The sequence below is a fragment of the Thalassophryne amazonica genome, chromosome 13, assembly GCF_902500255.1.
Source record: "Thalassophryne amazonica chromosome 13, fThaAma1.1, whole genome shotgun sequence".
NCBI classification, from domain to species: Eukaryota; Metazoa; Chordata; class Actinopteri; order Batrachoidiformes; family Batrachoididae; genus Thalassophryne; species Thalassophryne amazonica.
The window spans coordinates 2,747,026-2,774,042 of NC_047115.1; the positions used below are offsets into that span (position 1 = coordinate 2,747,026).

Here is a 27,017-nt window from a genome sequence, read left to right on the forward strand (position 1 = left end):
AGGAGGTTATGTTTTCACCCGTTTGTTTGTTTGTCTGTAACCCATAATCTTTCATATATCATTAGGACATTTTTACTGAAGATTCATATCCTGATAGGCAAGAAGTCATTCAATTTTCAAGGTCATAGGTCAAAGTCGGGAAAAACCTTGGAAAATTGTAAAAAATCCCTGTCTTTAACACTGAACAGATTTTCAGAAATTCAAAAAAGATCACATTTCTTTCATATTTGAGAGTGTTATGTAGGATGGAATCCTTTATTAACTGACAAAGTTTGATCTGGATCTGATTTGGATTACAGATTTTTTTGGCCTTCACTGCACATGCATCATTTCTGAGCGTTATCACTCAGAGTCAGAGTCAGACTCAGACGTTGCCGCGGTGGCACTCTGATCACTTCCTTTCATGATGAAATGATGCTGAATTTATGTGGAAATGATTGTTGTAGAAAAGCTTCAGATATCTGTGGCTGAAACAGATGATGACTGGAGGCAGTTTGAAGCAGAAATTAGGTGATAATCGGTGAACCACAGCTAATGACGCTCAGAAATGATGCATGCACAGTGAAGGCAGGGAGGAACGATTTTTTTTTGGGGGGGGGGGGGGGGGCTTTCAGTTGGGGTGAGACTAAGGCACGGGTTGAGTGTGCAGTGTCTGCACAAACCATTTGGGGGATGGTGGTGTCAGTGGTAGGTGGCAAGTATGCTGTGGCCTGAAGCTTTGGGACTTGTCGCTTGTATGTGCAGTTTGTCTTACTGCTCCCACAAAATAGCTGGAAAGATCTGTTGAAATTTACCTCTTAGACCCAAGATTTTGTTTCCTTTCTATGTTGTTCTTGCATTTTCTTTCTTCTGTTTGTTTTGTAATTCTTACTTTCTATCTCTCTGTATTTGGACAACACTTTTATTGTATGAAAGTGTATAGTCCCTACGAAAAGATGTATGTTTTTCTATATTCTGTTTTACTGTGTTCAAAAAAACAAATAAATAAAAATAAAAAGCTTGTCTTGCTGATGGCCACAAATTTGAGGAAAGAAGAACCAGGGTTGTGAATGACATGAACTGAGTGCCTTATCTTAACTCATACTATAGGGGGTTATGTTAACTCGTATTACAGGGATTATGTTAACTCATATTACGGGGGTTATGTGAACTCATATTACAGGGTTATGTTAAGTCATTACAGGGGTTATGTTAACTCATATTACAGGGGTTATGTTAACTCATATTACGGGGGTTATGTGAACTCATATTACGGGGTTATGTGAACTCATATTACAGGGTTATGTTAAGTCATTACAGGGGTTATGTTAACTCATATTACAGGGATTATGTTAACTCATATTACGGGGGTTATGTGAACTCATATTACAGGGTTATGTTAAGTCATTACAGGGGTTATTTTAACTCATATTACAGGGATTATGTTAACTCATATTACGGGAGTTATGTTAACTCATATTACAGGGATTATGTTAACTCATATTACGGGGGTTATGTGAACTCATATTACAGGGTTAAGTCATTACAGGGGTTATGTTAACTCATATTACAGGGATTATGTTAACTCATATTACGGGGGTTATGTGAACTCATATTACGGGGTTATGTTAAGTCATTACAGGGGTTATGTTAACTCATATTACAGGGATTATGTTAACTCATATTATGGGGGATATGTTAAGTCATATTACAGAGGTTAAATCATTACAGGGGTTATGTTAACTCATATTATCAAATCAAATCAAATCAATTTTATTATATAGCACCAAATCACAACAACAGTTGCCCCAAGGCACTTTATATTGTAAGGCAAAAGCCATACAATAATTACAGAAAACCCCCAACGGTCAAAATGACCTCCTGTGAACAAGCACTTGGCGACAGTGGGAAGGAAAAACTCCCTTTTAACAGGAAGAAACCTCCAGCAGAACCAGGCTCAGGGAGGGGCAGTCTTCTGCTGGGACTGGTTGGGGCTGAGGGAGAGAACCAGGAAAAAAAGACATGCTGTGGAGGGGAGCAGAGATCGATCACTAATGATTAAATGCGGAGTGGTGCATACAGAGCAAAAAGAGAAAGAAACACTCAGTGCATCATGGGAACCCCCCAGCAGTCTAAGTCTATAGCAGCATAACTAAGGGATGGTTCAGGGTCACCTGATCCAGCCATAACTATAAGCTTTAGCAAAAAGGAAAGTTTTAAGCCTAATCTTAAAAGTAGAGAGGGTGTCTGTCTCCCTGATCTGAATTGGGAGCTGGTTCCACAGGAGAGGAGCCTGAAAGCTGAAGGCTCTGCCTCCCATTCTACTCTTAAAAACCCTAGGAACTACAAGTAAGCCTGCAGTCTGAGAGCGAAGCGCTCTATTGGGGTGATATGGTACTATGAGGTCCCTAAGATAAGATGGGACTTGATTATTCAAAACCTTATAAGTAAGAAGAAGAATTTTAAATTCTATTCTAGAATTAACAGGAAACCAATGAAGAGAGGCCAATATGGGTGAAATATGCTCTCTCCTTCTAGTCCCCGTCAGTACTCTAGCTGCAGCATTTTGAATTGACAACCTGATAATAATGAATTACAGTAGTCCAGCCTAGAGGAAATAAATGCATGAATTAGTTTTTCAGCATCACTCTGAGAAAAGACCTTTCTAATTTTAGAGATATTGCGCAAATGTAAAAAAGCAGTCCTACATATTTGCTTAATATGCGCATTGAAGGACATATCCTGATCAAAAATGACTCCAAGATTTCTCACAGTATTACTGGAGGACAGGGTAATGCCATCCAGAGTAAGGATCTGGTTAGACACCATGTTTCTAAGATTTGTGGGGCCAAGTACAATAACTTCAGTTTTATCTGAATTTAAAAGCAGGAAATTAGAGGTCATCCATGTCTTTATGTCTGTAAGACATTCCTGCAGTTTAAGTAATTGGTGTGTCCTCTGCCTTCATGGATAGATAAAGCTGGGTATCATCTGTGTAACAATGAAAATTTAAGCAATGCTTTCTAATAATACTGCCTAAGGGAAGCATGTATAAAGTGAATAAAATTGGTCCTAGCACAGAACCTTGAGGAACTCCATAATCTTCTAAATTAGTGAGACGCCATTTCCTCTCCAACTTACGGGTTATCTGCTTTCAGCTGCGAGTTTGTGAGTTATACCATGGAGTCAGGCACTTCTGATTTAAGGCTCTCTTTTTCAGAGGAGCTACAGCATCCAAAGTTGTGCTCAATGAGGATGTAAAACTATTGACGAGATAATCTATCTCACTCATAGAGTTTAGGTAGCTACTCTGCACTGTGTTGGTATATGGCATTGGAGAACATAACAAAGAAGGAATCATATCCTTAAACCTAGTTACAGTGCTTTCCAAAAGACTTCTACTGTAATGAAACTTATTCCCCACTGCTGGGTAGTCCATTAAAGTAAATGTAAATGTTATTAAGAAATGATCAGACAGAAGGGGGTTTTCAGGGAATACTGTTAAGTCTTCAATTTCCATACCATAAGTCAAAACAAGATCTAAAGTATGATTAAAGTGGTGGGTGGAGTCATTTACATTTTGAGCAAAGCCAATTGAGTCTAATAATAGATTAAATGCAGTGTTTGGGGGGGGGGGGGGGGGGGGGGAATACAGATTGCGTATCATTGATAATCAATGTTGCTCAAGTTTCTGTTGTGCATTAAAAAAACGACCATGCTCTAGCAGGTGTCAATGTTCTTATATTCATACCATTCTTCTATTTCAATTTCAGGTTCACTGTTATTGCATGGAGTGCACTGCATATCTTGGCCCCGAGAAATTGTGAAGGAATTGTACAAACTGTGGCAATGAATTCAGTGCAGACATCTCACATGCAGAAGGTAGTTTTTTTTTTCTCAGGATGCCTGTCAAAACATAGCTGCAAAGAATGACGTAAGTACCAGAAGTGGCAGCTGCCCTTGAAAATCGAAGTATTGATGAACTCTTGAGAGAAACTAACATAAATGACATTGTTCATGGTATACCTTTATAAAGACTGCAGGATATAGCACCTCGAAGTGAAATAACCAGATGCCCCAGGTCTCTCAAAACGCAGAAGTATTGAAAGGTATCTGAATGGCGAGCTCTCCTGTTCTATTCTTTGGTGGTATTTCAGGAAATTTTACCTGCCGTGTATATGAAACACTGGTTCTTATTTGTATTTGGTATTTATGACCTTTATGAGGGAGAGTGTTTTTGAAAGAAAGGTTCGTGAGAGCAACACTTGCCTCAGGATGTTTGTTCTAATGACTGAGCAGTTGTATAGAATAAGACATTGCACTTTCAGTGTCCACTCTGATTCATTTTGCCCAGTCAGTTATCAGCACTGGCCCTTTATGGGCAACTTCCACCTTTGTTTTTGAGGGATACAACAGGACTTTGATTAGGTGTTTCCACAGTACCCAGGTAGTTGGTTTGCAGATTTGTGAGACATTCTCTCTCATGAAGGTTATGACAGAGTTAGCAGTTAACTGCATGGAGGAGAACACTGATGTGTCTGTCCTGTACACCTCATTGGCCAGCAGACACTCTAAATCAAAATGCACAAACGTGTTTTCAAATAATTTGTGTGCTCTTGGCAAAGGAGAGCAAGTTATCCTGCCTCCATCAAAGTTACTGGCTGCAAGCAGACTGACAGGGAACCAAGTGCACACTTCCGCCATTGTATACAAGAGATTTATTTTTCACCACCAGCAGTGACTATTTTTGATCTGCTCGGCATTGCAACTGCTATGTTGCATTTACTCATGGTGTGTATAAATATGGAAGAATTGAAACTTTTCTCTGTGTTAAGTTGGGACCAAACTGCATGAGTGATGATGTTTTTGTTTGTGTGATAAAGAAAATATCATACTAGTAAAGCCATTCAGCATTACACAAAGACCATCATTTGTTGATGCAAGGCTCGGCTGTTCATCTGACTTTCTTGTAAATATTGACCAACATGCAGATAACCCAAATATTTGTATTTATCCAGGAGACATCCTGCAAAAATGTATTTTTATGAAATCTGATGTTTCATTTTACCTGTGCCCACTGCCTTCTCAGTTCTACTGGGATTAAGTTGTGAATTGATGGTTACACATGAATGTTTTACATGTTAGCATAACTTGGCCCTCTATAGAATTCTATAGTACAGTCTATAGAATTCTCCAGGTCTGTCTATAGAATCCTACAGAACAGCCTGTGAAATTGTTTTAATAGATTTTGTCATTACATTATTACAAAAGTACATAAGACTAACAGAACCCAAAAGGTTAGCTTACAGAAATCCTAAAGCTCTGTGAACACAGATTTTGCTATTAGACTGCAGAATGTCAAATACATGTGCTGTATTTTCTCAATCAGAAGCGCATGTGCTTACGTAAATGACAGAGGGGTTTCTGTGGTCAAAATAAGTAATATTTTAACATTTCTGTACTTAAAGAATGGAATTTTTGGTTGAGATGCGCTTCTAGTGGTTTGCTTCTAATAGAAGAAATACAGTATGCATTTGTCATGGACTGAGATAAATGATATAGCCCAGGACTGGTAAATTTTGACCAGCAGAAATTCTGCACACAAATAGACTTTTGTTAATGTGTGACTGAAAAATGTAAATGTGTATGCTCAAATTCACATATAAGCGTACAACTACTAGGACAGCTAAAATATGGATTTCACTAAAAATATCAAATAAAATTTATACATGACAAAATCAAAAGGCAAAGTTCTAACATGCAAAACATTCGTGTAGGAACATTATTTTAGCAGACAGTTTCAAATGGTTACTGAAACTATATGCATGAATATGGGACGAAGTCACTAGCAAGTCATGGATTGGCAAGTCACAAGTCTCAAGTCATAATGACCAATTGTTTGCAAGCTGACTTGAGACTTGTAACTTGCCAATCCATGACTTGCTAGTGACTTCGTACCACCTCTGGCATATAGGATATAAACGGTCCTACAGGATTGTATACACTTACTGAAATTATTTGCATGGCATATAGGCATATATACATATATGGCATATATACACTGGCGTACGGGTTGACCTGATATAACATATGCATGTGTAGTTTCAGTTACAGATGTTATAGTAACCATTTGAAGCAAACTGCATTAATGCTGACCTGTTTGGATGTTTACAACTATACTTGTGTTTGATGATACTGCAGTTTCCAAGTTCCATGGTTCTACAAAGAAAATGATATATGTGATTATGTATATACATTTAATAATTTTGAATTTGTAATAAAAGATTGCTGAATTTGTAATAATGTTGTGTAACTTTTTTATACTTTGCCTTTTATATCTGCTTGTGTATAAGTGTGATGTGTATATACACACTTCTCAAATATATTATAGTTACAAGTGAACAAAAAGTAATGTCTCCTTGCTAGTACAGTGGCAACATTATCTTGCATAAAAATATGCAGACAAAATAAAACAATCTGTTTTTTCATCCAAATTCCACATTTTTTTTCTATCAGATAATGTATTGGCTAAATTTGAGTAAAATGCCAGAATTGATTAATATGGTGTTTCTATATGCTGGCATGTCTATAGAAACATATAGGCTTCTATAGGCAATGGCGCCTGTAGGTCCTTATGTCTGTAGAATGCTGTCGGTCTCTATAGGCCAAGACCCCTGTAGGTCACGTGTCTACAGGTGTTCTATAGAAAGCTATAAGACCTCTACAGAATCCTATAGAAACCTATTGAACTTTTTCGTAAGGGAATTATGGAGTTCCTCAAGGTTCTGTGCTAGGACCAATTTTATTCACTTTATACATGCTTCCCTTAGGCAGTATTATTAGAAAGCATTGCTTAAATTTTCATTGTTACGCAGATGATACCCAGCTTTATCTATCCAGGAAGCCAGAGGACACACACCAATTAGTTAAACTGCAGGATTGTCTTACAGACATAAAGACATGGATGACCTCTAATTTCCTGCTTTTAAATTCAGATAAAACTGAAGTTATTGTACTTGGCCCCACAAATCTTAGAAACATGGTGTCTAACCAGATCCTTACTCTGGATGGCATTACCCTGACCTCCAGTAATACTGTGAGAAATCTTGGAGTCATTTTTGATCAGGATATGTCCTTCAATGCGCATATTAAGCAAATATGTAGGACTGCTTTTTTGCATTTGCGCAATATCTCTAAAATTAGAAAGGTCTTGTCTAAGAGTGATGCTGAAAAACTAATGCATGCATTTATTTCCTCTAGGCTGGACTACTGTAATTCATTATTATCAGGTTGTCCTAAAAGTTCCCTGAAAAGCCTTCAGTTAATTCAAAATGCTGCAGCTAGAGTACTGATGGGGACTAGAAGGGGAGAGCATATTTCACCCATATTGGCCTCTCTTCGTTGGTTTCCTGTTAATTCTAGAATAGAATTTAAAATTCTTCTTCTTACTTATAAGGTTTTGAATAATCAGGTCCCATCTTATCTCAGGGACCTCATAGTACCTTATCACCCCAATAGAGCGCTTCGCTCTCAGACTGCAGGCTTACTTGTAGTTCCTAGGGTTTGTAAGAGTAGAATGGGAGGCAGAGCCTTCAGCTTTCAGGCTCCTCTCCTGTGGAACCAGCTCCCAATTCGGATCAGGGAGACAGACACCCTCTCTACTTTTAAGATTAGGCTTAAAACTTTCCTTTTTGCTAAAGCTTATAGTTAGGGCTGGATCAGGTGACCCTGAACCATCCCTTAGTTATGCTGCTATAGACTTAGACTGCTGGGGGGTTCCCATGATGCACTGAGTGTTTCTTTCTCTTTTTGCTCTGTATGCACCACTCTGCATTTAATCATTAGTGATTCATCTCTGCTCTCTTCCACAGCATGTCTTTTTCCTGGTTCTCTCCCTCAGCCCCAACCAGTCCCAGCAGAAGACTGCCCGTCCCTGAGCCTGGTTCTGCTGGAGGTTTCTTCCTGTTAAAAGGGAGTTTTTCCTTCCCACTGTCGCCAAGTGCTTGCTCACAGGGGGTCGTTTTGACCGTTGGGGTTTTTCTGTAATTATTGTATGGCTTTTGCCTTGCAATATAAAGCGCCTTGGGGCAACTGTTGTTGTGATTTGGCGCTATATAAATAACATTGATTTGATTTGATATGATTTATACTGTATTACACTGTTATCCACTGCACTATCATCAGTATACTGTCACTTGCGCCACTGTATTATACTGTTATACTGTATTACACTGTTATCCACTGCACTATCATCAGTATACTGCCACTTGCACCACTGTATTATACTGTTATACTGTATTACACTGTTATCCACTGCACTATTGTATTTAATGTCATACTGTTTACACTGGTACACTTTTGCCATTTACCATTTGCACAACAGCATCATACTGTTATATTTACATGTCCTACACTGTTTATACTGTTTTATATTATTTTTATTTGTAAATCAGTAATATTTAAGGTAAATGTTTTACTTAGTAGTAGTTTTTATTCTATACTCTGCACCATGGGTCTGAGAGGACTGAAATTAAATCTGTGCCGTATGTCGAGCATGTATTGCATATTTGACAATAAAGCCGACTTTGACTTTTGAGTTATGTTAACTAATATTACGGAGTTATGTTGACTCATATTACAGTGGTTATATTAAGTCATATTACGGAGTTATGTTGACTCATATTACAGTGGTTATATTAAGTCATATTACGGCGTTATGTTGACTCATATTACAGTGGTTACATTAAGTCATATTACAGGGAGTTATGTTGACTCATATTACAGTGGTTATATTAAGTCATATTACAGAGAGTTATGTTGACTCATATTACAGTGGTTATATTAACTCATATTACGGCGTTATGTTGCCTCATATTACAGTGGTTATATTAAGTCATTACAGAGTTATATTGACTCATATTACAGTGGTTATATTAAGTCATATTACAGGGAGTTATGTTGACTCATATTACAGTGGTTATATTAAGTCATATTACGGAGTTATGTTGACTCATATTACAGTGGTTATATTAAGTCATAGTTATATTGACTCATATTACAGTGGTTATATTAAGTCATTAAGGAGTTATGTTGCCTCATATTACAGTGGTTATATTAAGTCATATTACAGGGAGTTATATTGACTCATATTACAGTGGTTATATTAACTCATATTATGGAGTTATGTTGCCTCATATTACAGTGGTTATATTAAGTCATTATGGAGTTATATTGACTCATATTACAGTGGTTATATTAAGTCATTACGGAGTTATGTTGCCTCATATTACAGTGGTTATACTAAGTCATATTACAGGGAGTTATGTTGACTCATATTACAGTGGTTATATTAACTCATATTATGGAGTTATGTTGCCTCATATTACAGTGGTTATATTAAGTCATATTACGGAGTTATGTTGACTCATATTACAGTGGTTATATTAAGTCATTACGGAGTTATGTTGCCTCATATTACAGTGGTTATATTAAGTCATATTACAGGGAGTTATGTTGACTCATATTACAGTGGTTATATTAACTCATATTATGGAGTTATATTGCCTCATATTACAGTGGTTATATTAAGTCATATTACGGAGTTATGTTGACTCATATTACAGTGGTTATATTAAGTCATAGTTATGTTGACTCATATTACAGTGGTTATATTAAGTCATATTACAGGGAGGTATGTTGCCTCATATTACAGTGGTTATATTAAGTCATATTACGGAGTTATGTTGCCTCATATTACAGTGGTTATATTAAGTCATAGTTATGTTGACTCATATTACAGTGGTTATATTAAGTCATTTTACAGGGAGTTATGTTGACTCATATTACAGTGGTTATATTAAGTCATAGTTATGTTGACTCATATTACAGTGGTTATATTAAGTCATATTACAGAGTTATGTTACTCATATTACAGTGGTTATATTAAGTCATAGTTATGTTGACTCATATTACAGTGGTTATATTAAGTCATATTACAGGGAGGTATGTTGCCTCATATTACAGTGGTTATATTAAGTCATATTACGGAGTTATGTTGCCTCATATTACAGTGGTTATATTAAGTCATTTTACAGGGAGTTATGTTGACTCATATTACAGTGGTTATATTAAGTCATAGTTATGTTGACTCATATTACAGTGGTTATATTAAGTCATATTACAGAGTTATGTTACTCATATTACAGTGGTTATATTAAGTCATATTACAGAGTTCTGTTACTCATATTACAGTGGTTATATTAAGTCATAGTTATGTTGACTCATATTACAGTGGTTATATTAAGTCATATTACAGGGAGTTATGTTGACTCATATTACAGTGTTATATTAAGTCATATTACGGAGTTATGTTGACTGATATTACAGTGGTTATATTAAGTCATATTACGGAGTTATGTTGACTCATATTACAGGGTTATATTAAGTCATATTACAGAGTTGTGTTGCCTCATATTACAGTGGTTATATTAAGTCATATTACAGGGAGTTATGTTACCTCATATTACAGTGGTTATATTAATCATAGTTATGTTGACTCATATAACAGTGGTTATATTAAGTCATTTTAACGGAGTTATGTTGCCTCATATTACAGTGGTTATATTAAGTCATATTACAGGGAGTTATGTTAACTCATATTAAAGATACAGTGGTTTATTAAGTCATATTACAGGGAGTTTGTTGCCTCATATTACAGTGGTTATATTAAGTCATATTACAGGGAGTTATGTTGACTCATATTACGGGGTTATATTAAGTCATAGTTTGTTGCCTCATATTACAGTGGTTATATTAAGTCATAGTTATGTTGACTCATATTACAGTGGTTATATTAAGTCATATTACAGAGTTATGTTGCCTCATATTACAGTGGTTTATTAAGTCATAGTTATGTTGACTCATATTACAGTGGTTATATAAGTCATATTACAGAGTTATGTTGCCTCATATTACAGTGGTTATATTAAGTCATAGTTATGTTGACTCATATTACAGTGGTTATATTAAGTCATATTACAGGGAGTTATGTTGACTCATATTACAGTGTTATATTAAGTCATATTACAGAGTTATGTTGACTGATATTACAGTGGTATATTAAGTCATATTACGGAGTTTGTTGATATATTACAGTGGTTATGATGTTATATTAAGTCATATTACAGGGAATGATGTTGCCTCATATTACAGTGGTTATATTAAGTCATATTACAGGGAGTTATGTTGCCTCATATTACAGTGGTTATATTAAGTCATATTACAGGGAGTTATGTTGACTCATATTACGGGGTTATATTAAGTCATAGTTATGTTGCCTCATATTACAGTGGTTATATTAAGTCATAGTTATGTTGACTCATATTACAGTGGTTATATTAAGTCATATTACAGAGTTATGTTGCCTCATATTACAGTGGTTATATTAAGTCATAGTTATGTTGACTCATATTACAGTGGTTATATTAAGTCATATTACAGAGTTATGTTGCCTCATATTACAGTGGTTATATTAAGTCATAGTTATGTTGACTCATATTACAGTGGTTATATTAAGTCATATTACAGGGAGTTATGTTGACTCATATTACAGTGTTATATTAAGTCATATTACAGAGTTATGTTGACTGATATTACAGTGGTTATATTAAGTCATATTACAGGGAGTTATGTTGACTCATATTACAGTGGTTATATTAAGTCATAGTTATGTTATGTTGTATGTTATGAGTTATGTTGACTCATACACTGTTTATACTGTTTTATATTATTTTTATTTGTAAATCAGTAATATTTAAGGTAAATGTTTTACTTAGTAGTAGTTTTTATTCTATACTCTGCACCATGGGTCTGAGAGGACTGAAATTAAATCTGTGCCGTATGTCGAGCATGTATTGCATATTTGACAATAAAGCCGACTTTGACTTTTGAGTTATGTTAACTAATATTACGGAGTTATGTTGACTCATATTACAGTGGTTATATTAAGTCATATTACGGAGTTATGTTGACTCATATTACAGTGGTTATATTAAGTCATATTACGGCGTTATGTTGACTCATATTACAGTGGTTACATTAAGTCATATTACAGGGAGTTATGTTGACTCATATTACAGTGGTTATATTAAGTCATATTACAGAGAGTTATGTTGACTCATATTACAGTGGTTATATTAACTCATATTACGGCGTTATGTTGCCTCATATTACAGTGGTTATATTAAGTCATTACAGAGTTATATTGACTCATATTACAGTGGTTATATTAAGTCATATTACAGGGAGTTATGTTGACTCATATTACAGTGGTTATATTAACTCATATTATGGAGTTATGTTGCCTCATATTACAGTGGTTATATTAAGTCATATTACGGAGTTATGTTGACTCATATTACAGTGGTTATAATAAGTCATAGTTATATTGACTCATATTACAGTGGTTATATTAAGTCATTAAGGAGTTATGTTGCCTCATATTACAGTGGTTATATTAAGTCATATTACAGGGAGTTATATTGACTCATATTACAGTGGTTATATTAACTCATATTATGGAGTTATGTTGCCTCATATTACAGTGGTTATATTAAGTCATTATGGAGTTATATTGACTCATATTACAGTGGTTATATTAAGTCATTACGGAGTTATGTTGCCTCATATTACAGTGGTTATATTAAGTCATATTACAGGGAGTTATGTTGACTCATATTACAGTGGTTATATTAACTCATATTATGGAGTTATGTTGCCTCATATTACAGTGGTTATATTAAGTCATATTACGGAGTTATGTTGACTCATATTACAGTGGTTATATTAAGTCATTACGGAGTTATGTTGCCTCATATTACAGTGGTTATATTAAGTCATATTACAGGGAGTTATGTTGACTCATATTACAGTGGTTATATTAACTCATATTATGGAGTTATATTGCCTCATATTACAGTGGTTATATTAAGTCATATTACGGAGTTATGTTGCCTCATATTACAGTGGTTATATTAAGTCATTTTACAGGGAGTTATGTTGACTCATATTACAGTGGTTATATTAAGTCATAGTTATGTTGACTCATATTACAGTGGTTATATTAAGTCATATTACAGAGTTATGTTACTCATATTACAGTAGTTATATTAAGTCATATTACGGAGTTATGTTGACTCATTACAGTGGTTATATTAAGTCATTACGGAGTTATGTTGCCTCATATTACAGTGGTTATATTAAGTCATATTACAGGGAGTTATGTTGACTCATATTACAGTGGTTATATTAACTCATATTATGGAGTTATATTGCCTCATATTACAGTGGTTATATTAAGTCATATTACGGAGTTATGTTGACTCATATTACAGTGGTTATATTAAGTCATAGTTATGTTGACTCATATTACAGTGGTTATATTAAGTCATATTACAGGGAGGTATGTTGCCTCATATTACAGTGGTTATATTAAGTCATATTACGGAGTTATGTTGCCTCATATTACAGTGGTTATATTAAGTCATAGTTATGTTGACTCATATTACAGTGGTTATATTAAGTCATTTTACAGGGAGTTATGTTGACTCATATTACAGTGGTCATATTAAGTCATAGTTATGTTGACTCATATTACAGTGGTTATATTAAGTCATATTACAGAGTTATGTTACTCATATTACAGTGGTTATATTAAGTCATAGTTATGTTGACTCATATTACAGTGGTTATATTAAGTCATATTACAGGGAGGTATGTTGCCTCATATTACAGTGGTTATATTAAGTCATATTACGGAGTTATGTTGCCTCATATTACAGTGGTTATATTAAGTCATTTTAGAGGGAGTTATGTTGACTCATATTACAGTGGTTATATTAAGTCATAGTTATGTTGACTCATATTACAGTGGTTATATTAAGTCATATTACAGAGTTATGTTACTCATATTACAGTGGTTATATTAAGTCATATTACAGAGTTCTGTTACTCATATTACAGTGGTTATATTAAGTCATAGTTATGTTGACTCATATTACAGTGGTTATATTAAGTCATATTACAGGGAGTTATGTTGACTCATATTACAGTGTTATATTAAGTCATATTACGGAGTTATGTTGACTGATATTACAGTGGTTATATTAAGTCATATTACGGAGTTATGTTGACTCATATTACAGGGTTATATTAAGTCATATTACAGAGTTGTGTTGCCTCATATTACAGTGGTTATATTAAGTCATATTACAGGGAGTTATGTTACCTCATATTACAGTGGTTATATTAAATCATAGTTATGTTGACTCATATAACAGTGGTTATATTAAGTCATTTTAACGGAGTTATGTTGCCTCATATTACAGTGGTTATATTAAGTCATATTACAGGGAGTTATGTTAACTCATATTAAAGTGTTATATTAAGTCATATTACAGGGAATGATGTTGCCTCATATTACAGTGGTTATATTAAGTCATATTACAGGGAGTTATGTTGCCTCATATTACAGTGGTTATATTAAGTCATATTACAGGGAGTTATGTTGACTCATATTACGGGGTTATATTAAGTCATAGTTATGTTGCCTCATATTACAGTGGTTATATTAAGTCATAGTTATGTTGACTCATATTACAGTGGTTATATTAAGTCATATTACAGAGTTATGTTGCCTCATATTACAGTGGTTATATTAAGTCATAGTTATGTTGACTCATATTACAGTGGTTATATTAAGTCATATTACAGAGTTATGTTGCCTCATATTACAGTGGTTATATTAAGTCATAGTTATGTTGACTCATATTACAGTGGTTATATTAAGTCATATTACAGGGAGTTATGTTGACTCATATTACAGTGTTATATTAAGTCATATTACAGAGTTATGTTGACTGATATTACAGTGGTTATATTAAGTCATATTACAGGGAGTTATGTTGACTCATATTACAGTGGTTATATTAAGTCATAGTTATGTTATGTTGTATGTTATGAGTTATGTTGACTCATACACTGTTTATACTGTTTTATATTATTTTTATTTGTAAATCAGTAATATTTAAGGTAAATGTTTTACTTAGTAGTAGTTTTTATTCTATACTCTGCACCATGGGTCTGAGAGGACTGAAATTAAATCTGTGCCGTATGTCGAGCATGTATTGCATATTTGACAATAAAGCCGACTTTGACTTTTGAGTTATGTTAACTAATATTACGGAGTTATGTTGACTCATATTACAGTGGTTATATTAAGTCATATTACGGAGTTATGTTGACTCATATTACAGTGGTTATATTAAGTCATATTACGGCGTTATGTTGACTCATATTACAGTGGTTACATTAAGTCATATTACAGGGAGTTATGTTGACTCATATTACAGTGGTTATATTAAGTCATATTACAGAGAGTTATGTTGACTCATATTACAGTGGTTATATTAACTCATATTACGGCGTTATGTTGCCTCATATTACAGTGGTTATATTAAGTCATTACAGAGTTATATTGACTCATATTACAGTGGTTATATTAAGTCATATTACAGGGAGTTATGTTGACTCATATTACAGTGGTTATATTAACTCATATTATGGAGTTATGTTGCCTCATATTACAGTGGTTATATTAAGTCATATTACGGAGTTATGTTGACTCATATTACAGTGGTTATATTAAGTCATAGTTATATTGACTCATATTACAGTGGTTATATTAAGTCATTAAGGAGTTATGTTGCCTCATATTACAGTGGTTATATTAAGTCATATTACAGGGAGTTATATTGACTCATATTACAGTGGTTATATTAACTCATATTATGGAGTTATGTTGCCTCATATTACAGTGGTTATATTAAGTCATTATGGAGTTATATTGACTCATATTACAGTGGTTATATTAAGTCATTACGGAGTTATGTTGCCTCATATTACAGTGGTTATATTAAGTCATATTACAGGGAGTTATGTTGACTCATATTACAGTGGTTATATTAACTCATATTATGGAGTTATGTTGCCTCATATTACAGTGGTTATATTAAGTCATATTACGGAGTTATGTTGACTCATATTACAGTGGTTATATTAAGTCATTACGGAGTTATGTTGCCTCATATTACAGTGGTTATATTAAGTCATATTACAGGGAGTTATGTTGACTCATATTACAGTGGTTATATTAACTCATATTATGGAGTTATATTGCCTCATATTACAGTGGTTATATTAAGTCATATTACGGAGTTATGTTGCCTCATATTACAGTGGTTATATTAAGTCATTTTACAGGGAGTTATGTTGACTCATATTACAGTGGTTATATTAAGTCATAGTTATGTTGACTCATATTACAGTGGTTATATTAAGTCATATTACAGAGTTATGTTACTCATATTACAGTGGTTATATTAAGTCATATTACGGAGTTATGTTGACTCATTACAGTGGTTATATTAAGTCATTACGGAGTTATGTTGCCTCATATTACAGTGGTTATATTAAGTCATATTACAGGGAGTTATGTTGACTCATATTACAGTGGTTATATTAACTCATATTATGGAGTTATATTGCCTCATATTACAGTGGTTATATTAAGTCATATTACGGAGTTATGTTGCCTCATATTACAGTGGTTATATTAAGTCATTTTACAGGGAGTTATGTTGACTCATATTACAGTGGTTATATTAAGTCATAGTTATGTTGACTCATATTACAGTGGTTATATTAAGTCATATTACAGAGTTATGTTACTCATATTACAGTGGTTATATTAAGTCATATTACAGAGTTATGTTACTCATATTACAGTGGTTATATTAAGTCATAGTTATGTTGACTCATATTACAGTGGTTATATTAAGTCATATTACAGGGAGTTATGTTGACTCATATTACAGTGTTATATTAAGTCATATTACGGAGTTATGTTGACTGATATTACAGTGGTTATATTAAGTCATATTACAGGGAGTTATGTTGACTCATATTACGGGGTTATATTAAGTCATATTACAGAGTTATGTTGCCTCATATTACAGTGGTTATATTAAGTCATATTACAGGGAGTTATGTTGCCTCATATTACAGTGGTTATATTAAGTCATATTACAGGAAGTTATGTTGACTCATATTACAGTGGTTATATTAAGTCATATTACAGGGAGTTATGTTGACTCATATTACGGGGTTATATTAAGTCATATTACAGGGAGTTATGTTGCCTCATATTACAGTGGTTATATTAAGTCATATTACGGAGTTATGTTGCCTCATATTACAGTGGTTATATTAAGTCATTTTACAGGGAGTTATGTTGACTCATATTACAGTGGTTATATTAAGTCATAGTTATGTTGACTCATATTACAGTGGTTATATTAAGTCATATTACAGAGTTATGTTACTCATATTACAGTGGTTATATTAAGTCATATTACAGAGTTATGTTACTCATATTACAGTGGTTATATTAAGTCATAGTTATGTTGACTCATATTACAGTGGTTATATTAAGTCATATTACAGGGAGTTATGTTGACTCATATTACAGTGTTATATTAAGTCATATTACAGAGTTATGTTGACTGATATTACAGTGGTTATATTAAGTCATATTACAGGGAGTTATGTTGACTCATATTACGGGGTTATATTAAGTCATATTACAGAGTTATGTTGCCTCATATTACAGTGGTTATATTAAGTCATATTACAGGGAGTTATGTTGCCTCATATTACAGTGGTTATATTAAATCATATTACAGGGAGTTATGTTGCCTCATATTACAGTGGTTATATTAAGTCATTGTTATGTTAACCCATATTACAGTGTTATATTAAGTCATATTACAGGGAGTTATGTTGACTCATATTACAGTGGTTATATTAAGTCATTGTTATGTTAACTCATATTACAGTGTTATATTAAGTCATATTACAGGGAGTTATGTTGCCTCATATTACAGTGGTTATATTAAGTCATATTACAGGGAGTTATGTTGCTTCATATTACAGTGGTTATATTAAGTCATATTACAGGGAGTTATGTTGCCTCATATTACAGTGGTTATATTAAGTCATATTACAGGGAGTTATGTTGACTCATATTACAGTGGTTATATTAACTCATATTATGGAGTTATGTTGCCTCATATTACAGTGGTTATATTAAGTCATATTACGGAGTTATGTTGACTCATATTACAGTGGTTATATTAAGTCATTACGGAGTTATGTTGCCTCATATTACAGTGGTTATATTAAGTCATATTACAGGGAGTTATGTTGACTCATATTACAGTGGTTATATTAACTCATATTATGGAGTTATATTGCCTCATATTACAGTGGTTATATTAAGTCATATTACGGAGTTATGTTGCCTCATATTACAGTGGTTATATTAAGTCATTTTACAGGGAGTTATGTTGACTCATATTACAGTGGTTATATTAAGTCATAGTTATGTTGACTCATATTACAGTGGTTATATTAAGTCATATTACAGAGTTATGTTACTCATATTACAGTGGTTATATTAAGTCATATTACGGAGTTATGTTGACTCATTACAGTGGTTATATTAAGTCATTACGGAGTTATGTTGCCTCATATTACAGTGGTTATATTAAGTCATATTACAGGGAGTTATGTTGACTCATATTACAGTGGTTATATTAACTCATATTATGGAGTTATATTGCCTCATATTACAGTGGTTATATTAAGTCATATTACGGAGTTATGTTGCCTCATATTACAGTGGTTATATTAAGTCATTTTACAGGGAGTTATGTTGACTCATATTACAGTGGTTATATTAAGTCATAGTTATGTTGACTCATATTACAGTGGTTATATTAAGTCATATTACAGAGTTATGTTACTCATATTACAGTGGTTATATTAAGTCATATTACAGAGTTATGTTACTCATATTACAGTGGTTATATTAAGTCATAGTTATGTTGACTCATATTACAGTGGTTATATTAAGTCATATTACAGGGAGTTATGTTGACTCATATTACAGTGTTATATTAAGTCATATTACGGAGTTATGTTGACTGATATTACAGTGGTTATATTAAGTCATATTACAGGGAGTTATGTTGACTCATATTACGGGGTTATATTAAGTCATATTACAGAGTTATGTTGCCTCATATTACAGTGGTTATATTAAGTCATATTACAGGGAGTTATGTTGCCTCATATTACAGTGGTTATATTAAGTCATATTACAGGAAGTTATGTTGACTCATATTACAGTGGTTATATTAAGTCATATTACAGGGAGTTATGTTGACTCATATTACGGGGTTATATTAAGTCATATTACAGGGAGTTATGTTGCCTCATATTACAGTGGTTATATTAAGTCATATTACGGAGTTATGTTGCCTCATATTACAGTGGTTATATTAAGTCATTTTACAGGGAGTTATGTTGACTCATATTACAGTGGTTATATTAAGTCATAGTTATGTTGACTCATATTACAGTGGTTATATTAAGTCATATTACAGAGTTATGTTACTCATATTACAGTGGTTATATTAAGTCATATTACAGAGTTATGTTACTCATATTACAGTGGTTATATTAAGTCATAGTTATGTTGACTCATATTACAGTGGTTATATTAAGTCATATTACAGGGAGTTATGTTGACTCATATTACAGTGTTATATTAAGTCATATTACAGAGTTATGTTGACTGATATTACAGTGGTTATATTAAGTCATATTACAGGGAGTTATGTTGACTCATATTACGGGGTTATATTAAGTCATATTACAGAGTTATGTTGCCTCATATTACAGTGGTTATATTAAGTCATATTACAGGGAGTTATGTTGCCTCATATTACAGTGGTTATATTAAATCATATTACAGGGAGTTATGTTGCCTCATATTACAGTGGTTATATTAAGTCATTGTTATGTTAACCCATATTACAGTGTTATATTAAGTCATATTACAGGGAGTTATGTTGACTCATATTACAGTGGTTATATTAAGTCATTGTTATGTTAACTCATATTACAGTGTTATATTAAGTCATATTACAGGGAGTTATGTTGCCTCATATTACAGTGGTTATATTAAGTCATATTACAGGGAGTTATGTTGCTTCATATTACAGTGGTTATATTAAGTCATATTACAGGGAGTTATGTTGCCTCATATTACAGTGGTTATATTAAGTCATATTACAGGGAGTTATAACTCATATTAAAGTGTTATATTAAGTTATGTTGACTCATATTACGGGGTTATGCCACCTCCCGCTAACACCCCCGTCCTCCGAATGGTTTGTGCCGACACCGCACACTCAGCTCGACCTCTAAACTTTAACCCGTTCGGTTCGCGACACCGGCGGACACGTTTCTCAGAGTTTTTTGTGGATGTTTATGGACCACACGCCCACCTGGTGGCGCTGTTAACTGCAGCGTTTATAATCCCACACAACCGGAAATAAAACCGCTTCTGAAAGGAGCAAAACAAAACAACAACAATCGATCTACTCACTGTTTTTATTTACAGCCGTTTGGATCGACTTCCGGTCCCGCGCCATCATCATCCAGTCCCTGAAAGTCGGGGAGGAGCGGCGGAGACCCCGTAGCTGAAAGAGTAAACTCAGCACAGAACAAACTTCCTGTTTGTTTGGCGCATGCGTAGATGGCGAATATACATCTCGGGTACGGGGTAATCTCAGTACGTCCCAATCAGGGTTTCTGAGTCAAGTGTGTTTAGAACAGTCTTTTGTATCTAAATACACCGTATCAGTCAGGAGAGTTCAAATAATCTTCAATAACACGAAACATTCCAGCACCACAATTTTTAACTCATGAAATTTGTGACTGTGATTTATTGCAAAATTTGTTTGTTATTGTTTACAACTGTAGCAGAGCTGGAGGTTTTGCTGAAGATGTTGAGATTCTCTTTGGGAGTGACAAGAATGGACAAGATTAGGAATGAACATATCAGAGGGACAGCTCAGGTGGGACGGTTTGGAGACAAAGTCAGAGAGACGAGATTGAGATGGTTTGGACATGTGCAGAGCAGGGACCCAGGGTATATAGGGAGAAGGATGCTGAGGATGGAGCCACCAGGCAGGAGGAGAAGAGGGAGACCAAAGAGGAGGTTCATGGATGTGCTGAGGGAGGACATGCAGGTGGTTGGTGAGACAGAGGAAGATACAGAGGACAGGGTGAGATGGAAACGATTGTTCTGCTGTGGCGACCCCTAATGGGAACAGCCGAAAGACAAAGAAGAAGACAACTGCCGCATAATTCATATGGTACGGCTATCAGTGAGGTAACATACTGAAGACAATGTGGGAATGTATTCTGTATTCATGTCTTAGACATATATTACGCTCATTTGAAAGTCGGCTCATTTGACAGTGGTGGGCTGGACAGTGATACGACCTCCGGTGTAAACAAACATGGCTGCTTAATTGTTGAGTTGCTGTACTTTGTGAGCAACAAGCTGGATTTGTTGCCTACAGACATGAGTGTACAGCTGTGCTTGACATCATATGTTGCGGAGATTGAGAACTCCAAGAAAAAAGCTATTTGACCTGTGTGCAGACAAAAACACTTCCCATAAGAGAATCAGGAAAGGGTCAAAGAAAAATAAAACTTAGAAGATATCGTACTTCAAGAGAAGCATTCAGATGTACCAGTTATTGTGTCGAGAGACTTGAGTAAGTTGCCGCCCATCAACTTCGACCGTATCGATGTTTCATCACTACTGAAACAAAAAAAGTCGACAGATGAAGTTAATATGTTGAAAGCTGTGTCTGCTCACAAAATAGTGCATGTGACGACTTGAGGAGCGTGCTGGCCAAAGTTGAACAAATACAACACATAGAACGTAAAGATCAGACCTCAGTGAAAGTGGGTGACGTCACTCCATCAGCAGGTTCATCTGAAGCTCCAGCTGCTCCCTCATTCAGTAGACGGAGGATCTTACACACACCGAGTTGTCAACAGAAGGGTCTGCAGCGAATCCTGACCCTGACACCTGGAGAACTGCCACCAAAGTCAATGGTAAGATTAGGAAGGTGCAAAATGGAACCCAAATTCAAGCAAAAACTCAAAGACCGAATGGAATGATGGGTGCAGTGAAGGGTTCCAGTCTTCACATTGTGTGCTGATCTTGAGGTATACCTGAAAGGAAAGCTGAACTTGGAACTTAAAGTTGAGAGGGTGGTGACAAGCTACAACACTTGTTCCTCCTTTCATGGGACGTGTGAATGTACAGACCCTCCTGTGTTCATGGCTGACAATCTGTGGCCGGAGTGTGTTTTTTGTCCAATGGTGGAGGGAACGCAGACCTACGGAGGCTCAGGGGTTGGCAGCTCTACCTAGTATGAGGAATGACGTGAGAGATGACGTATTTGATACCGAAGGTGGTCGGGGGGATCATAACAACACTTCCAATGGTCAGCAAACTACATCTGCTGAGTTCCAACAGCAGAGGTCTCCCCAAGGCTGCAAGAGACTCTGATCTCAGACAGGATCTGGTGTACACGTTGGACAGCAATGGCATCATTTTGTATCCAGGAAACATGGTATAGTACGCGTGGTATTCTTTAAGATTCTGATACTGCAGTGGCCAGAGTTACCTGCAGGGGCGCCAAGCGCCAATATAAAAGGTTGTGACGGCAGTGCAGCCGGTCGCAGAAATAGAGTGAATGGAAGGCGACAAGACGGTTGTTTTATTATTTGCTGTAAATAAATGTCGATAGTTCCTGTGCAGCCTCATCATTTCTTCAAGCTTACTGAGTTGCCTCAAGGTGCTTCACACAAGGTCTAACCTTACTAACCCCCAGAACAACAGTGGTAAGAGTAGAATGGGAGGCAGAGCCTTCAGCTTTCAGGCTCCTCTCCTGTGGAACCAGCTCCCAATTCAGATCAGGGAGACAGACACCCTCTCTACTTTTAAGATTAGGCTTAAAACTTTCCTTTTTGCTAAAGCTTATAGTTAGGGCTGGATCAGGTGACCCTGAACCATCCCTTAGTTATGCTGCTATAGACTTAGACTGCTGGGGGGTTCCCATGATGCACTGAGTGTTTCTTTCTCTTTTTGCTCTGTATGCACCACTCTGCATTTAATCATTAGTGATTGATCTCTGCTCCCCTCCACAGCATGTCTTTTTCCTGGTTCTCTCCCTCAGCCCCAACCAGTCCCAGCAGAAGACTGCCCCTCCCTGAGCCTGGTTCTGCTGGAGGTTTCTTCCTGTTAAAAGGGAGTTTTTTCCTTCCCACTGTCGCCAAGTGCTTGCTCATAGGGGGTCGTTTTGACCGTTGGGGTTTTTCTGTAATTCTTGTACGGCTTTTGCCTTACAATATAAAGCGCCTTGGGGCAACTGTTTGTTGTGATTTGGCGCTATATAAATAAAATTGATTTGATTTGACCACATGACCTTCTCCCATGCCTCCTCTGGATCATCCAGATGGTCACTGGTGAACTTCAAACGGGCCTGGACATGTGCTGGCTTGAGCAGGGGGACCTTGCTGCCCCGCAGGATTTTAAACCATGACAGCATCATGTGTTACTAATGTAATCTTTGTGACTGTGGTCCCAGCTCTCTTCAGGTCATTGACCAGGTCCTCCTGTGTAGTTCTGAGCTTTCTCAGAATCATCCTTACCCCACAAAGTGAGATCTTGCATGGAATCCCAGACCGAGGGAGATTGACAGTCATCTTGTGTTTCTTCCACTTTCTAATAAATAATCATAACAGTTGTTGTCTTCTACCAATGTGCTTGCATGTTGTCCTGTAGTCCATCCCAGCCTTGTGCAGGTCTACAGTTTTGTCCCTGGTGTATTTGGTCTTGGCTGTGGTGGACAGGTTGGAGTGTGATTGATTGAGTGTGTGAACAGGTGTCTTTTATACAGGTAACAAGTTCAAACAGGTGCAATTAATACAGGTAAAGAGTGCAGAATAAGAGGGCTTCTTAAAGAAAAATTAACAGGTCTGTGTGAGACAGAATTCTTACTGGTTGGTTCAAATACTGTACTTATTTGCAGCAGTAACATACAAATAAATTATTAAAAAATAATACATTGTGATTCCTGGATTTTTTTTTTTTATGGATTATGTCTCTCACAGTGGACATGCACCTAAGATGAACATTTCAGACCCCTCCATGCTCTCCTGTGTACACAGCTCCACTCGGGTGGAACTAACTGCAAGCAATCATCTATAAACTGTATGTGTCTGATCGTGACATTTTTAAATTCTTCAAATATGAGAGAGTGAGTCCCGTCTGCACAGTCTGACATACAGTGTGGTCAGGATGGGATCGGTTCATGCAGCGTTTAGACGAGTTTGTGAATCCCATCGTATGTGCTGTTCTTGATACCAGCTTCAAATATGGGTTCAGGATCTATTGATGGGTTCAGCAACACCGATGCGTCAAGCTCATAGAGCGAAACCTGCATCGGTGCACATATCGCTTTGCGAAAGTCACTTGACCGACACAGGAACTGTTTGGAACTGACACTGACGCGCCAAAGTGGCCAAACTGTGTTTCTAAAGAAGCGTATCTGCCAAAAGAAGCTCAGATCTTTTGCGGTGTATCATTAAATTCAGCAAACAAAAAAAGACAGTTTCCGCCGTGTGGGATCATTTTGATGTCATATCAGAAAATAAGGTATTTGTTTTAATTTCCATGTTTCATCCAGCTCCTCTGACTTTCTACTTGAACTATCTGAATTCATATTCATTTCAAAGTGACTCTTAATTTACTATTCATATTATTTTCTACAGGTTAAATGTCACATTTGTTCAGTAGAACTTTCCTATTTAAACAAAATGCTGAGACATGATAGGACCAGACATGAGAATGAAGACCCAGATAGACCCAGGATGAACTCAGGTACACAGCCAGTCTACAACTTACTCACAGTTCATTTATTGATCATTTATTTATTCTGTACCTCATTTTTAACCATCAAGCTTCCAGGAAGCAGATGTTGGATGAGGCTCTGCTGAGGTTCATCCTGAAGGTCTGCCAGCCCCTCAGCACTGTGGAGAGTGAAGGGTTCAGGGAACTGGTTCAGGTCCTTCAGCCCTCATATTCAGCATTATTTGTTTGTTGTTTGGAAATCATGTCCTGAAATAACACGTTATTTTTAGATGACCTTTGGCAACATCTTGACATCGAAGGGGGCAGGCAGACCAAAGTGCCACAGCTGATGCCATCCAGGAGGTGCAGAGGGTCCCAGGATCCTCTGAGATACTGGGACAACCAGAAGACAGTATATCCAAACCTCTTCCAGCCGTCATTCCAGTTTCTCTGCACTCAGCCTCATCTGTGCCCTGTGAGCAGGTGTTTTCTACAGCTGGAGAAGTTGCATCAAACAAGCGTAACAGACTCAAATTCAAGACTTTGGAACAACTTCTTTTTTGAATAAAAATTTGTAAACAAAATAAAATCCACAAGCATCCTCATTCACAACACGTTCACTTAGATTTTCACATTATGATCCATGTTCACATGATTTATTATTAAAGATTTTAAATTTAACTGAAGATATGAGATGATACAAAATGACATACAATGACTTCGATTATATTATTGTACACTCAACAAAAATATAAACGCAACACTTTTGGTTTTGCTCCCATTTTGTATGAGATGAACTCAAAGATCTAAAACTTTTTCCACATACACAATATCACCATTTCCCTCAAATATTGTTCACAAACCAGTCGAAATCTGTGATAGTGAGCACTTCTCCTTTGCTGAGATAATCCATCCCACCTCACAGGTGTGCCATATCAAGATGCTGATTAGACACCATGATTAGTGCACAGGTGTGCCTTAGACTGCCCACAATAAAAGGCCACTCTGAAAGGTGCAGTTTTATCACACAGCACAATGCCACAGATGTCGCAAGATTTGAGGGAGCGTGCAATTGGCATGCTGACAGCAGGAATGTCAACCAGAGCTGTTGCTCGTGCATTGAATGTTCATGTCTCTACCATAAGCCGTCTCCAAAGGCGTTTCAGAGAATTTGGCAGTACATCCAACCAGCCTCACAACCGCAGACCACGTGTAACCACACCAGCCCAGGACCTCCACATCCAGCATGTTCACCTCCAAGATCGTCTGAGACCAGCCACTCGGACAGCTGCTGAAACAATCGGTTTGCATAACCAAAGAATTTCTGCACAAACTGTCAGAAACCGTCTCAGGGAAGCTCATCTTCATGCTCGTTGTCCTCATCGGGGTCTCGACCTGACTCCAGTTCGTCGTCGTAACCGACTTGAGTGGGCAAATGCTCACATTCATGGCGTTTGGCACGTTGGAGAGGTGTTCTCTTCACAGATGAATCCCGGTTCACACTGTTCAGGGCAGATGGCAGACAGCATGTGTGGCGTCGTGTGGGTGAGCGGTTTTCTGATGTCAATGTTGTGGATCGAGTGGCCCATGTTGCCGGTGGGGTTATGGTATGGGCAGGTGTCTGTTATGGACGAAGAACACAGGTGCATTTTATTGATGGCATTTTGAATGCACAGAGATACCGTGACGAGATCCTGAGGCCCATTGTTGTGCCATACATCCAAGAACATCACCTCATGTTGCAGCAGGATAATGCACGGCCCCATGTTGCAAGGATCTGTACACAATTCTTGGAAGCTGAAAATGTCCCAGTTCTTGCATGGCCGGCATACTCACCGGACATGTCACCCATTGAGCATGTTTGGGATGCTCTGGACCGGCGTATACGACAGCGTGTACCAGTTCCTGCCAATATCCAGCAACTTCGCACAGCCATTGAAGAGGAGTGGACCAACATTCCACAGGCCACAACTGACAACCTGATCAACCTGGTGTCTAATCAGCATCTTGATATGGCACAGCTGTGAGGTGGGATGGATTATCTCAGCAAAGGAGAAGTGCTCACTATCACAGATTTAGACTGGTTTGTGAACAATATTTGAGGGAAATGGTGATATTGTGTATGTGGAAAAAGTTT

General features: G+C 36.2%; 1 protein-coding gene across 1 annotated transcript in view; it reads right to left on the reverse strand.

Annotated features, from left to right (window-relative positions):
* shld2 (shieldin complex subunit 2) overlaps positions 1-20,595 on the reverse strand; it is a 31,215-nt gene extending 10,620 nt beyond the window's left edge. The window contains exon 1 of the mRNA XM_034184992.1: positions 20,562-20,595. The gene's annotated coding sequence lies outside the window, so the exon portion shown is untranslated. The remainder of the gene's footprint in view (positions 1-20,561) is intronic.
* Between the last annotated feature and the right edge of the window lie 6,422 nt (positions 20,596-27,017).